We start from the raw sequence: 15,080 nt of genomic DNA on the forward strand, positions 1-15,080 counted from the left end.
GGCACTTTTTTCATTGTGAGGCACCACATAAATATTTTAGATTTTGGTGGATAATTGGTTTTCCATACTAGCTTCCACCACCATTTTGGCTCTATGTAAGAAATTTTTGCAATAAGAGAAATAAAACCCAGCTTAGGAGAGTAAATCCCATCAGGGGAGAAGCACCAGATCAATTCATCTGGTTTATTTGTTAGATATATATGACCATCAACAAGGGCTTGAGTATAATTAAGAGAGAAAGTCACGCAAACATCCTCAATACCCAAATCCTCTACTGACAACCATCCCTGATGCTAGAACGAAGATTGGTCTTGATTTGCAATATGTGCAAGTTTATAGTAACCACTATATCAAAGCTAGTCAACTAGAGGGAAAGGCTAAATGTGTCAAAGACCACATCCATGCCATGGATCAAGGCCTAAATAGATTTTATCCCCATGCCTACCTGTCATGTTAGACCATTACCAACAATATCAAAAGAGTTGAGAATAACATGCTAGATAATTGAAATGTTTGATCTAGGATTATTGTTGAAGTCTGAAATTGTTTCCTTTTTTACTACCTTTTCCCTTCTCCTTTATCTTTTTGTGACCATTTTGTAGCAATCTCAGCTTAATCAAGGTCATCTTAGACTTACTTGAGCTTATAAAAAGGTATTAATCATCCATGTTTTAGAATCTATGTTTCGGTATGAATTATAATGAAAACATCTCTATAATTATAGAATCTTGATCATTCCATAGCTAATGTTGAATTTCGCAGCCATATCCATGATTAAACGAGTTGCAATGCATCAATAAAGGGATGAAAGGTATCTGAAGATGACAAATGTTCATCACATGGACGACCACCTATTGGCATGACTTGGTAGGCTAAAAATATTAAAAGATCTAAGAGTCAAACCCAAAGTAAAACTTTGGTTATGACGGTGCAACAATTAAGCAAAGTGTGGAAGGAGATCACGACAAGATCAGGTGAGTGTGTAGAAGAATTATTTGATCGCGAGGATATGATTTGAGAAGAATCCCTCATGATTTTCTCTTGCAGTAGCAAATCATGAGGATATAAAGTTACAATTTACATTTACTTCTTAGATGACATAACAGTTTCATTGCCTCTAGGCATAAGACTCTTAATTTACTTTATGAAAAATTGTATAAAATCCATAAGGCGAAACAAAAAAGGTAGTTTAGAAGTTAAGTACGCTATGGTTTATTTCCAGTATTGTGAAACTCGATTTTGAATTACTATAATCCTCTATTTTCAATGTGTGGTTTAGCAATCGTTTGACTAGTGACAGACTTATGCTCACGGGAGGGCCCCCAGGAGGGTTGTAAGGATAGTTAGTTTTTATTTTTATTTTTATTTTTTTTACATTGATAGATAGTTTTTGCATTCAATTTGCAATTTCATGCAATTTTCTTTCTATCAATTAGAATAATTACATCCCAGTTGTGTGATTTTAATCATTTGTTGTTTTGATTTCAGAGCACTAAAAAAAGAAAAATACCAAAAAGATTTGATTCTCATATGCATTTATTTCTAGTAGTTAGTTTTCATTACTCAATTAATTTTGTGGATGATGAAGAAATGTCTTTTTAGAGTAATATATGCACATCAGTAATCATTGGAAGTTACAAGTTCTCATTTGATTTTGCTTCAGCAAACATTTACATTACCACATTTATTTCTGCAATCATAGTTAATTTCTTTCCTTTATGCAATTAGAGTTAATTTTCTTTTTTGCAAAGTATTGTTACAATTTATTTTTTGCAATTTAGTATTAATCTTTTCCATTCTGCAATTAAGGATAGACTTCCAATTCTACAATTAGAGTTAGAATTTCAATTTCACAATTAGAATAAGTTGAGGTTTTAAGTTCTAGATTAATTTTCAATTCAGTTTGGCATTTGATTTGGATGTAGCTCTAATGGAAAGAACATGTGCGTGATAACTCTTTAATTTCATTTAATATTTATCCACACTTAGATCAATTTCATTTCAAGATATAATTCCTAGCATATATGGTGCACATACATCTCATAAGTACATGAACCTTGGTTGACAATTAATGAAGTAATTTAAGGACAATTAAATTACCCAATATTTTGGCGTCGTTGCTAGGGAGGTGTATATAGGATTCCATTCTTGGTTTTCATATCATTTTAGGTGCATTCAATTTTTTAGATGCATAATTAAAGCATGTTAAAAATCATTTATGCATTTGAAAGTAGAGGTAGAAGTTCAATTCCAACATCACCACTCACCCCCGCTAGACCTCGCAGTGCCACACCATCCACTCATATTCACATTCCATCATTTGCAGGTAGACATAGACTTCTTGAGGTGCATAGATATGAAATCCAACCAAAAGATTCACCATCTTCTTCTACTAAAGCTATAGTTGAAGAACCTACATCCCCAATAAAAGGAGTAGTTTTACTCTCTTCGACAGGGGATAAACTTTTAGGACAATAACTAGAGGTTCCAAGTGAAGAAGAAGAATAAATGATTTTAATATACCATTAATAGAGGAACCGGAAGAAGAGCTAGACAATTCTATCGTAGAACCTTATATTAACTCTAAGGAACCTACAATGGCGGGGGAAGGAGAAGTACACAATGTAAATGGTGCACTTAGGATTGGAGGTGGAAGATGCATAGGAGGAAATAGATGACGAGGTGGTGGAGGTGGTAGAGGAGAACCAAATCCTTATGATTTCCCATTTTTTATCAAGATACCATAGCCACAATGAAGAAAATCTCACCCTCCATCCTTCCTAATTTCCATGGTTTAAGAAATGAGGACCTTGAAACATTTCTTTTTGAGTTTGAAGTTTTATGTAGATCTTATGACTACTTACTTGATCCTCATAAATTGAAATTATTCCCTACTAATCTTAAGGATGGAGCACTTAAATGGTCTATGGGATTAGGAACACATATTATTAGAACATGAGAAGAAATGAAAAATGTATTCTTAGAAAAATATAAGGATTATTGCATGCCCCATAACCTTAAGGATGAAGTCTTCAAGATGATGTAGAAAGAGGATGAAAGCCTTGAATACCTAGTTGAAATATTTGCTTACAATATTAAAAGGGGTAAGATGCATAATTTAGATGATGAAACATTGACAACTCTTTTGCTAAAATCCATCAGAGATGAATGGACTGACCTTCTCAATTTAATGGGCAAAGGAGATGTTTCTCAACTTTCATTTGGAGAAATTCATGATTTGTGTAAGCATATTTCAAGGGGTAAGGCTAGCACTGGTAAAAATCCTAGAGATCGTGTGATGTCCAAATCAGTAAATCTGCAACCCAAAAAGTAAGTAGAGCTGAAATAGGCAATTTGCTCGACAATTCCAAAACATTATCCTTGGGAGTCTTAGTGAACAACTAAATACTCTTAATATACAAAACAAGCAAAAAGTCGAGAATGATGCACTATCTATTTTTGTGCAAGATGTAGGAAGAAACATGCCTTGAGATAATGCCCCCTTAATAGTATAGAAATTTGTGTCATACGTGCTGAAAATCATAATACAAAGGAATACCCCTCAATACCTGATCTTAAAGTTGTTTTTTTAGGATGAATTTGGAACAAGCCAAGCCAAATCACTCTGTTTTATTACTAAAAGACCATGGAAAAATCAACAATCAAATATGATTCAATAATCATATGCACAAGCACAGAGCAATTGGACTACACCCATGCCTTGGCAACCTTGGCCCCCACAATCTCAAAATCCATCTTGGGCACAAGGTTGGAAAAATCCTTATGGAAAATACCCTCAATATCCTCAATTCCAACAACCTTCTCCTTCTTTTCCACCATAATATTATCCTCCTTAACCAACCTAACCCCCTCAATTTCAAAATCCAAATCAACAACTTTCATTACCATTTCCTTAAAAACCAAATCAACTACCTACTCAACTACTTCTAAATCCAAATAATAAGAATCAACGAGTTGTTTATAATATTGAAGGAAAATTTTTTCAAGCTTGTATGATAACCACATTAGGTCTAAATGATGTTCAACTTAGATCTGGTAGGGTTTTGCAAAAGAAGTCACCAAAAATCGCCATCCAAAAATCTAAAGAGAATGAAGTTCATGAAAAAGATGCAAATTTTGATCAAGAAAATATTCCTCTAAAGGAAGATGTTCCTAGACAATCAAAGGATGAGAAAATAAAGAAAGCTCCTATAGTTCCTCTAGTAGAACAACCTTTTATTTCTTTGCAAGATCCACCTTTTCCTAAAAGGCTCAAAATTGATAAAGGAATAATGTCAGGCCAGGAGGTAACTCCTCAAAGCAAATTGTGTTTCTACATTAAGGCTGATCATAGATATATACATGGACAGAGAGACTCTTGGGCTTCATCTCTCAGTGTCTCTTCATATTGCAATTCCCCTTATTTTCTATTTACATTATTTTACATGGATTACTTAATCCCAAAGATTAGGCGTCAACATTCCCCCCCTTAATATGAAGGGATGTTGGTGAGTCCAAGAATCGTTCTGAATCTTTCAAACTTTTCTCTTCCAAGTGCTTTGGTGAATATTTCTACAATTTAATCATTTGTGGAACAATAACATAGGTGAATTGTCTTGGCCACAACATGATTTCGAATCAGATGGTATTTTGTATTGATATGCTTTGTTCGATCATGGAACTTCGGGTTCTTGGCCAACTTTATTGTAGAAGTGTTGCCAATCATCAGAGGAGTTGAATGCACTTGTTTCTCCTGCAAATATTCTAGAATTTTCCAGAGCCGCACACTTTCCTTTGTTGCTTCAGCTGCTGCCACATATTCTGCCTCAGTTGTGGAATCTGTTGGAACTGATTGTTTGCGTGACCTCCATGAGAGAACTCTTGATCCAAGACTCATAACATAACCTAAGGTAGATACCCCAATTTCTTTATCTCCATCGAAGCCTGAATCAGAGTATCTAATCAATCTAAATTCAACCGCTTGTGTATACTTAAGTCCAAAGCCTTGAGTTCCATTAAAGTACTTTAGAACTCTTTTTGAAACAGACCAATGTCTCTCACAAGGCTTTTGCATAAACCTAGAGAGGATTCCAAAAACAAATGAAATGTATGGCCTGGTAGTAGTTAGGTAGTTGAGACTTCCTACAAGTTGTCTATACTTTGTTCCATCCTCAAATTCTTTTCCTTAAGTGGATGTGAGCTTTAAGTTATATTCCATTGGAGTAGTCAAAGGATTGCACTCAGCCATGACAAACTTGTTCAACAAACTTCCAATGTACTTCTTCTGTAAGAGGATTATAAACTTTAGATGTTGAGTTACTTCAATACCAAGATAGTAGTGAACATACCCCAAGTTTGTCATTTCAAAACCTTTCCTCAATTCCTTCTTTATGGATGCAATATAGCTCTCATTGTTCCATGTCATCAAAATATCATCTACATACACCACAAGATATATAACTGTTTTTCCAAATATATTGACAAACAAATTTGATCATCAAGATCATAATGTTTGAAGTTGAGTTTTAGAAGATGCTCAGTTAACTTCTCATACCAGGCTCACGGTGCTTGCTTGAGGCCATACAAGGATTTTACAAGCTTGCATACTTTATGTTCTTGACCCTTCACAACAAATCCTTCTGGCTGGGACATAAAAACATTCTCTTTCAAATCTCCATTCAAGAAAGTAGTTTTTACATCCATTTGATGGACTTTCCAACCGTTTTGAGTTGCCAAGGCAAAGAGTGTCTGGATGGTAGCCCATTTTGCTGTGGGGGAAAAAGTATATTCATAGTCGACCCCTTCCATCTATGCAAAACCTTTTGCCACAAGCATGGCTTTGTGCTTGTCAAGTGAGCCATCAGCTTTATACTTGTTCTTGTAGACCCAGTTGAATTCTATTAGTTTGGTTCCTAATGGACGATTGTAACAACCCTGGTGAAAATTCCATGTAATAGAAGTAAATAAAGGAAAAAATAATAACCAGAGTTGATGGGACACTTATTCCAAGCTAAATTTTGGGAATGACATCCTAGGGGGTGTTCATTTGGTTGTTTATGACTAAGAAAATTGGTAAATGCAATGGCTATTTGGAAAGGAAAAATGGCATTTTTGGCACATTTATTTATGAAAATAATGTAAATTAGGAGAAAAAGGAGGTGAAAGGTCAAAGGTTGTAGGTGAGGAGGATATTGAAGGAAAATAATGGAAAATGAAGAAAATAGAGGCCTCATTCATAAAAAGGCTTATGAGGATCAGTTGGTAACCTTTTGGTAGTTGAGTTTTGGAGCTCTCTCATTATTCTCTCTGTCTCTCTCACTCTTGGACACTTAGATTTTTCTTGGATCATTTTTGCGTTGGATCAAGAAAGGCAAAAGAAGGCAAGAGGAAGCAAAGATCAAGTAAGGAAAGGCAGGATCAAGAAGCTACAACAAGATTCATTGCAAGTATCGATTTGCATGTGTATTTTCCTTGATAGATTTGGCATGCATGGTATTGCATGTGGTTCTTATGATGTTGTGGCATGGGTTTAACTAGGTGTAACAGTGTTTTCAGCCTAGCCTTGTCATTTCTAGATAGCCATGGTGTGATGGGGTTCTCATTTTTTGTTTGAGTTGGATTCGAAGGTGAGTGGGGTGGATCTCTGAATGATAGAGCACATGGCCTAGTGGTCCCTAAACTAGACTATGGATCACAGTAAAGCCACTTGCCTAGTGACCCCTGAGCTAGACTATGGGTTGCGGTAAGCCAAGATTGTGTTGCCTCAGTGGGCGTAGGAATCCTTGCCGGCGAATGACATGATATAAGGTAAAGCCAAGAGGTGGATTTCTCTCCGTTGGGCCTAGTAATCCCATATTTGGGATATGCGGTAAAGCCTGGAGGGTGTGTCTCGGTTTACAACCTAGTGATCTAGGTTTGGATTGTGGTAAATCCTGAGAGACTAGGAGACATGAAAGTTCCTCATCGTGTAGGTGGAGAAATCTGGTGGCATCCATGCTTATTTGGCCTAGTGATCGGGTGGAGATCATGGTAAAGCCTGTTATGATGTGTTCATTGTGTTGGCCTAGTGATCCAGGATGGATTACGATAAAGCCTGGTTTCTATTGATGAGGGTGAGGTGGTTTAGCTTCAGGATGCCCTGGTTGGTTCTTTTGGTTTGAGTCCCACATTCATGCTTGGAATATGGCACGGGGGTGAATGGATGAAGAGAGATTTGACTCAACCATTCTATGGTTAGGTGGAACATGGAAGTCCCATCTCGGGTTTCGTTTTTGCATCATTAATGAAAGGTTATTTCTCCTTGTATTTCTATGAGCATTTTGATGGATTATATGTGGTCTATATGGCTGTACTTTCATGAGTATTTCTGTTGTTATTATGTTGGTTATTTATGTATTTTATGACAACAGCTATGTATGGCTCTCAGAATGTTTTTACTTGTAAATGAATGGATAATGTATCTATGGTCTAATAGATGGTAATGCAACAAATGACATGAGGAAACAATGGTTCTTATCGATTCTCAGATAAGTACAATATCCATATGTTTAATTCTGTTGGTTACGCCTGTAGATTACATGCTTGCGACATGTTTGACGAAATGCCTGTCATGGCTAGTAGGGATCTGATTATGGTCTTGTTTAAATTATTGCTTTTGCATCATTATTTCCTTGTTATTTTACTGCTCCTAAGTTATCATTCCATTTTGGGCAGTGACCTGGGCTCTGGGCCTGAAAAAGTGGCTCAAATCCTAGGGACGCTGGCACAGAACTGGAAAAATGAGTCTCTAGACGCTGGTAGGCAAGCTTGTGAGAGTGATTTTGGGTATTTGGACGCTGTCATTCCTATAGAATGAGAGCGTCTGAGTCTTAAGTTAGTCAAAACTTCATTAGGACCCAAGGGCAAGTTGTCTAGAGTGTTGGATTGGTTCCTGAAGCTAATGTTGAATTTCTGTGTGTTATGTTTTCCGTCGATTCCACTTCCTTAAGGTCACATAGGAGGTCGAATCCAATCATAGTAGCCTCTCGTCGCATGTTTACCCCAGTTGGCATGGTTACTTGGGTAGATGTAGGAGGAGGGTGTTACAAAGATCAACCAGCTTCCAAGTGCCATTACTTATCAAGACATCAGACTATTTTTGCATCGCTTCTTTCCATTCATCATAAGAAGCGACTTATTTGAAGGAAGTTGGTTCAAAATCTGTAGACGAATTCAGTTCACAATCATAAGAAACATCCATATCAACTAGAAAATCAGAATCATCTACATCACCTCCATTTTGTCTAGTTGAACTTCGTGTTCATGTCTTTCCAAACTCATTAGGGTGAACACTTTCAAGTGTTTTTGTCAACCTTTTTGGATGACATTTTTGAGATGGCCCAAGCTGCCCAGTTGACTGAGTTGGTGTTGAATCAAGATTTAGTCTCCCAATTCTGCCAATCACATAACTCAAAGTGTCATCTGGATTAGTGGCTAGAGCTTCATGTGGGGGAGAAAGTGCTTCAGAAGAAGATTCCACAGATTGATCCAGTATAGGAATCCCCCCTTCAAGATGTGGAATCTCATTATCAAATTCTTGAAAAGAATTTGTGTGTCTGATCTATCCAAGCAATCAAGCTGCCGCTCAACAACATTGTCAACCTTGGAATATTCAAGAAAAATCACATATCTAGATACTACAAACTTCTTATTAACTTCATCATAGAGACGGTATGCTTTGGAGGTGATGTAGATGATTCTAATACCTTGAGATGCGTTATCGAAGGATTCATAAGGAGTATTGTTTTTGATAACATTATATGGACACCTATTCTTTACTTACACAACACATAGAACTACATCAACCCAAAACACCAATTTAACATTCTTGAAAAACATCATGGAATGTAACATAATTAAGAATGTTCTATTCATTCTTTCAACTACTCCGTTCTATTGGGGATTATAAGGCACAATTGTTTGATGTTTGAACCCATGCCAGTGAAGATAAGTTTCAAATTCGTTTGAAGTGTATTCTTTTCCATTATCAGTGTGAATAGAGACAATATTAGATTGTGCATCATTTTCAATCCATGCATGAAAGTTTTTGAATGTTTGAAAAGCAACAGATTTGTTCTTCAATAAATAAACCCAACACATTCCGGTGTAGTCATCAATAAATATCATCATATATTTATTACCATTTGCAGAAGGAACAATCATTGGGCCAAATAAGTCTGAATGAATAAGTTGAAGTTTTCTATGTGCTTTAGAATGTGAATCATGAGAAGACTATTTGATGTGCTTTCCTAAGATACAAGCATCACACTACTTAAGTTTCCTAGGAATTGTAGGAAAACCAGTAATACCACTTTTCTTCAACATACGAAGGCTATCATAATTCAAGTGTCAAAATCTAACATGCCATAAAAGACTTGATGGAAATGTACCTTCATCATAATAATAACTATATGAGAAGTTCTGTGCGCTAGCAGAGGTTCCTTGCGGCTTCATAAATATTTCTTCTTCTATCCTCGTCATGACAAGTGAGCAATCTGATGCTTTTATGACCTCAACCTTTCCATCAAACATATGAATGGAGTGTCCTTGCTAGTAGATGTGGACCAATGACAACAAGTTTCTCCTCAGCTCTAGGAGATATAGAACATCTTGCAGAAGAAAGTCTGGAGGACCAGGCAATTTGAGCTTGATGATGCCAAGCCCTGATGGCTTGAGTTTTGACTCGTCTGCAAAGTATACTGCTCCATCAACATTGTCAGTAAATTCTTAAAAAATAATCTCTCCTAAAATTCATGTGGCAAGTTGCTCCCGAATCAAGCAACCAATCATTTTTCCAAGAAGCAAGTGAAGCATTAAAGAAGTCTTCAATTACTCCAATGTTGAAATGTGCCACAACATAGTGGGCGGATTATGGTGCTTTACCATTCCATTTGTCATTGGTTTTACCTTTGCCTTCATTTATTTCCTGCTCAATTCTGTCCCAAGGAAACTTACATGTGGATGCATCATGCCCATCTCTATTACAACGTATGCAATGAAGATCAGACTTTTCTCCTTGGAACTGTCTACCCCCCTGCCTCTAAAATTCCTTCTTCCTCTTCCTCTTCAGCCACCTCTTCCTCTAGAAGAATCTTGTGCATGATTCTTCTCTCTATGTGCAAGACACACAACTTCTTCAGAAGACTGAGGAGTTGTCTTCTTCCCAAAAGCCTTCTCTCTCTCAACAAACTTCTTCTCAAGGGAGTCAAAGGTAATCTCCTTGAGGTTTCCACTTGCTTGCAATGACTCAAGATAATTTGAATAAGTGGGATATAGTGCCTTGACATAAGTTATGAGAGGAATGTCTATTTCAACACTAGTGGTTTTTATATCATGCATAATGGATCTTACTTTTGATGCTAAAGCAAGAGGGTCATCATTTTTCAATTCAAGGCTGAACAATTTAATCATGAATTGGACAACTTCAAGTTCAGAGTGTGAGTTGTACAATTCCTTCAACTTCTATAAGGCTTCAAAAGCATTTGAGATGGTGAAATATGGCGACTCACCTCTTTATTTACAGATGCTACAATCAAGGCATAGGCCTTACTATTCTTATTTTCCCAAATGGAAATCTCCTTATCTGAGGTGGGATTTGTAGGTGCATTATCTCCTTCTCCTTCACAAAATCCTCTCCACAACTCATTAAAAATGAGTGTCTTTTATCCTCCTTGACCATTCAGGATAGTTCTCTTTTTTGGAGAGAACTACTCCAACAATTAATATCATTGAATTCATTTAAAATTTGTGTATTGTGTAGAAAATGCACTATGATGGCGATATATTGTGAAAAAATGCACTTCTTGTATATATTTTGTAAAAAAAATTCACTTTTGGTATATATTTATATGACAGAGTTATTACTTGGGGGAGGCAAGGTATGAGGGGAGGTGTTAACCGAGAGTGGGAGCAGAGTTATATGTAGGAGGGTTATATGGGGGAGGTATTAACTATGGGGAAGGTATTAAAGCATTCAACGTAATGTGTGTGGGAGGTAATAACAACATTCAACGTAACAATGTATGGGAGGTATTAAATGAGGCCATGCGGTAATGTTAGCGCAGTATGGGTGGTATGGGGAGGAGGCAACATATGAATGGAGTATGGGGATGAGGCAGTACCATAGCGGTATTCGTGACACCAGTGTGTGGGAGGACCGGTGCCAGAGTGGCAGAGTTATATGTGACGGGGTTATATGTATGACCGAGAATCTGGAGAAGTGGGGTTATATAACTTCGGAGAGTGGTATAACCTGTTTGGCATATATACTACTCCAATGCAACGCAACCACAATAATACAATCAACACAACATAGAGCGATGTGAGTTTTATAATCGGAGGGAGTATTATAACCGAGAGCCATGGTTACATTTAATATAATTATGGATAGAGATATATGGAAATGGTGAATTCGGGTGCTATGATAGGTGGTATGCGGGGTATGCAATGTACGGAGAGGAGTCAGGGTTATAGTCACAATAACAGTCATGCCATATCACACACAGTCACCATAACACAATAATACCATCAATACCATTCAACGTAACCTACATCAACCATATCAATACCACATTTCTTCAACGAAATGCAACGCAACACAGTCACACCAAAAGGTGGTTGATATGATTAAACACTGGGTTATAAGACACTGTTTAGAATGCAAACGTAGTCATTGAAAAAATCAACATACCATTCATGCAGGAGAGGTCACCTCCAGATTTAATGCACATTCATTTGACCGTTCTCACCACACCACAAATCCTTCAAGATGCAAACCTCTGGCACCCTCATGCGTTCAACATATCCAGCCAACAAACTCTAAATGGGAGAAAAAACTGGCATAATACAAGAGTTGCAAGTCTAAAATGGGACCTGTTCTCTAATACCATGTCAGGCCAGGAGGTAACTCCCCAAAGAAAATTGTGTTTCTGCATTAAGGCTGATCATAAATATATACATGGAGGGAGAGACTCTTGGGCTTCATCTCCTAGTGTCTCTTCATATTCCAATTCTCCTTATTTTCCATTTAAGTTATTTTACATGGATTATCTAATCCCAAAAATTAGGTGTCAACAAATAGAAAGGCAAATTGTTTTACCAGACTAAGATATGTTAGATGAACTTAAGAATATTTGCATCAAAATTCCTTTACTCCAAGCTATAAAGGAAACACGAATGTTTGCAAAAACTATTAAGGAGATATGCATTAGAAAACTAAGAAGAAAAATAAAAGATGTTAAAAAGATCTAATTGGAAGGAAAAATTGATGATATTATGATGGGGAAACCTATTGTTTAAAAATATCTAGATCCTGGTAGCCCTATTGTGAAAATTCATATCAATGGTATTGAAATTCCAAACACTTTGATTGATATAGGAGCATCCATAAAAATTATGAGTAAACAAGAAATGGAGCAACTTAAGCTTCCTAATCTTCAATATGCCCCTACATTATTACAGTTAGCAGATAGATCTGTTATCAAACCAGATGGTGTATTAAAATATGTGTCTGTTTCTCTATATTCTCAGGAATATCCTATAGATTTCATGATTTTAACTCCCAAGAATAATTTAGGAGGACATCCATTGATCCTTGGTAGACCTTGGCTAGCTACAACGATTCATTCATAAGTTGTAGATCTGGTGATATATATATCTGTTATGGGAATTCCACTAAGAAATTCACATTGTATCATCCTGCAAAAACAATAGCTGGAAAGTGAAATTTGGATAGATGATGATAATGAAGACATTGATGATATGTAATAAGTTTATACTCTTTCACAATTAGATGAAGTGGATCAACTGATAAATTTAATGAATATTAATGATTCTTCTTCATACTATAAGAAAGATCAAAGTTTTCAAGAGCAATGCAATACTGAATATCTATCATCTCACCAAATAACTTTACATTCTATGGAAAAGTTTGGTAATTCTCAAGTAGAAATTTTTCCAGATAAAACATTAAATATTAATAATAATTTGGAAGAATTTCAAATAGGAAATTGATACAGATGCTACAAAAACACTCTTCTCCTTATGCATGGGAGTATACTGATATGAAAGGAATTTATATTAAAACTTGTGTGCATCATATTTATATCCAGGAAAATGCCAAACCAATTAGACAACCTCAGAGAAGGATGAACCCTAATCTGAGAGAAATTGTTAAGGAGGAATTACAAAAGTTACTTAATGTGAATTTCATCTATCCAATATAAGATAGTCAATGGGTGTTACCTTTAGTGATTGTTCCAAAGAAAAATAGAAACGGAGAATGTGTATTAACTATAGAGAATTAAACAAAGCTACTTTGAAAGAACATTTTCCACTATCCTTTATAGATCAAGTATTAGATATCTTGGCAAGGAAGATGTATTTTTCATTTTTAGGTGGTTTTAGTGGATATAACCAAATCCAGCTGGCACCAGAAGGTCAAGATAAAACTACTTTTACATGTCCATGGGGAACATATGCCTATAGGGTACTTCCCTTTGGATTATGTAATGCACCTTGCCACATTATAGAGAGTGGTTTTAGGTATCTTTTCTGATTCTAATTCACGATTGTGTGGAAGTATACATGGATGAATTTACTATGTACGGTGATACTTTTGAAGAAGTTTAAAATTTGGAAAAAAGTATTATTAGGTGTAAAGAGGTAAACCTTTTATTAAGACATGAAAAATATTTTATGATGTTCAATGAAAGGATTGTTTTAGGCCACCATATTTCAAGTAATGGAATTAAAGTGGTACATCTAAAGTAGAAGTAATTTCTAAAATTTTAATTCTTGTTTGTTAGAGAGATGTTAGAAGTTTTCTCGGATTTACTGGATATTATAGAAGAGTCATAGAAAATTTCACAAAAATAACCTCTCCACTTTTCAAACTCCTTACAAAAGATTGTGAATTTGTTTGGAATTCTAACTATTAAAATGTATTTGAGACATTGAAACAAAATATTACTGAAGCAACAATTCTAAGTGGACCTAATTGATCTCTTCCTTTTCACATTTCTAATGATGCTTCAGATACAACTCTAGGAGCTGTTGGGACAAAAATATTTAACTCCTTATGCTATCTATTATACAAGCAAAAATTTGACTCCAGCAGAGTTAAATTACATTGTAACAGAAAAGGAGTTTTTAGTTTTTGTGCATTCCATTAATAAGTTTCATCATTATATCATTGATTATGTAACTTTCATTCATACAAATCATTCTACCATTAGATATATAATGAATAGATCAATCACTAATGGTATAATAATAAGATGGTTGTTATTGTTACAAGAATTCAACATTACTATTCTTGATTGACTAGGAAAAGAAACTACAGTTGTCGATTTTCTTTCTAGAATGTAGAATAATAATGATGATGTTCCTGTAAAAGATAACTTTTCTAATGAATATCTTTTTGCAGTATCTACTAAAACACCTTGGTTTGTAGATATTGCTAATTATTTGGCTACAAGAAAGTCACCTCCACAATTATCAATCAGGGAGGAAAAAAGTGATCAAAACTAGTGCACCTTATTCTTGGATAGATGGAGAATTGTACAAAACTGGACCTGATTTGATCATCCGAAGATGTGTTTGAGAAGATGAAGTACCTGAAATCTTGAAAGCTTGTCATGATGAGCCATGTGGAGGACACTTTTCTGACAAAAGAACTTCCTACAAGATCCTTCTTTTGGGATATTATTGGTCATCTATTTTCAAGGATGCCAAAGAATATGTCAAAAGATGTGATAGTTGTCAAAGAATGGGAAAGCATATTCCATCCGATGAAATTCCTTTACAAATTGTAGAGCCTTTTGAAAAACAGGCTCTATATTTTTTTGGACCAATAAATCCTCCATCTAAATAGAAAAGGTACATACTTGTTTGCACAAATTATGTTACAAAATGGGTAGAAGCTAAACTTATTTTATTTGTAACTGAAAATGTTGTAGTTACATTTCTTTTTGAGGATATTTTTACTCATTTTGGTGTTCCAAGAGAAATTTTAATAGATCAAGGTACTCAATTCACATCCA

This window comes from Pinus tabuliformis, chromosome 3_2, assembly GCF_031772625.1.
Source record: "Pinus tabuliformis cultivar Carrire ecotype Pingquan chromosome 3_2, CPIR1, whole genome shotgun sequence".
Taxonomy (NCBI): domain Eukaryota; kingdom Viridiplantae; phylum Streptophyta; class Pinopsida; order Pinales; family Pinaceae; genus Pinus; species Pinus tabuliformis.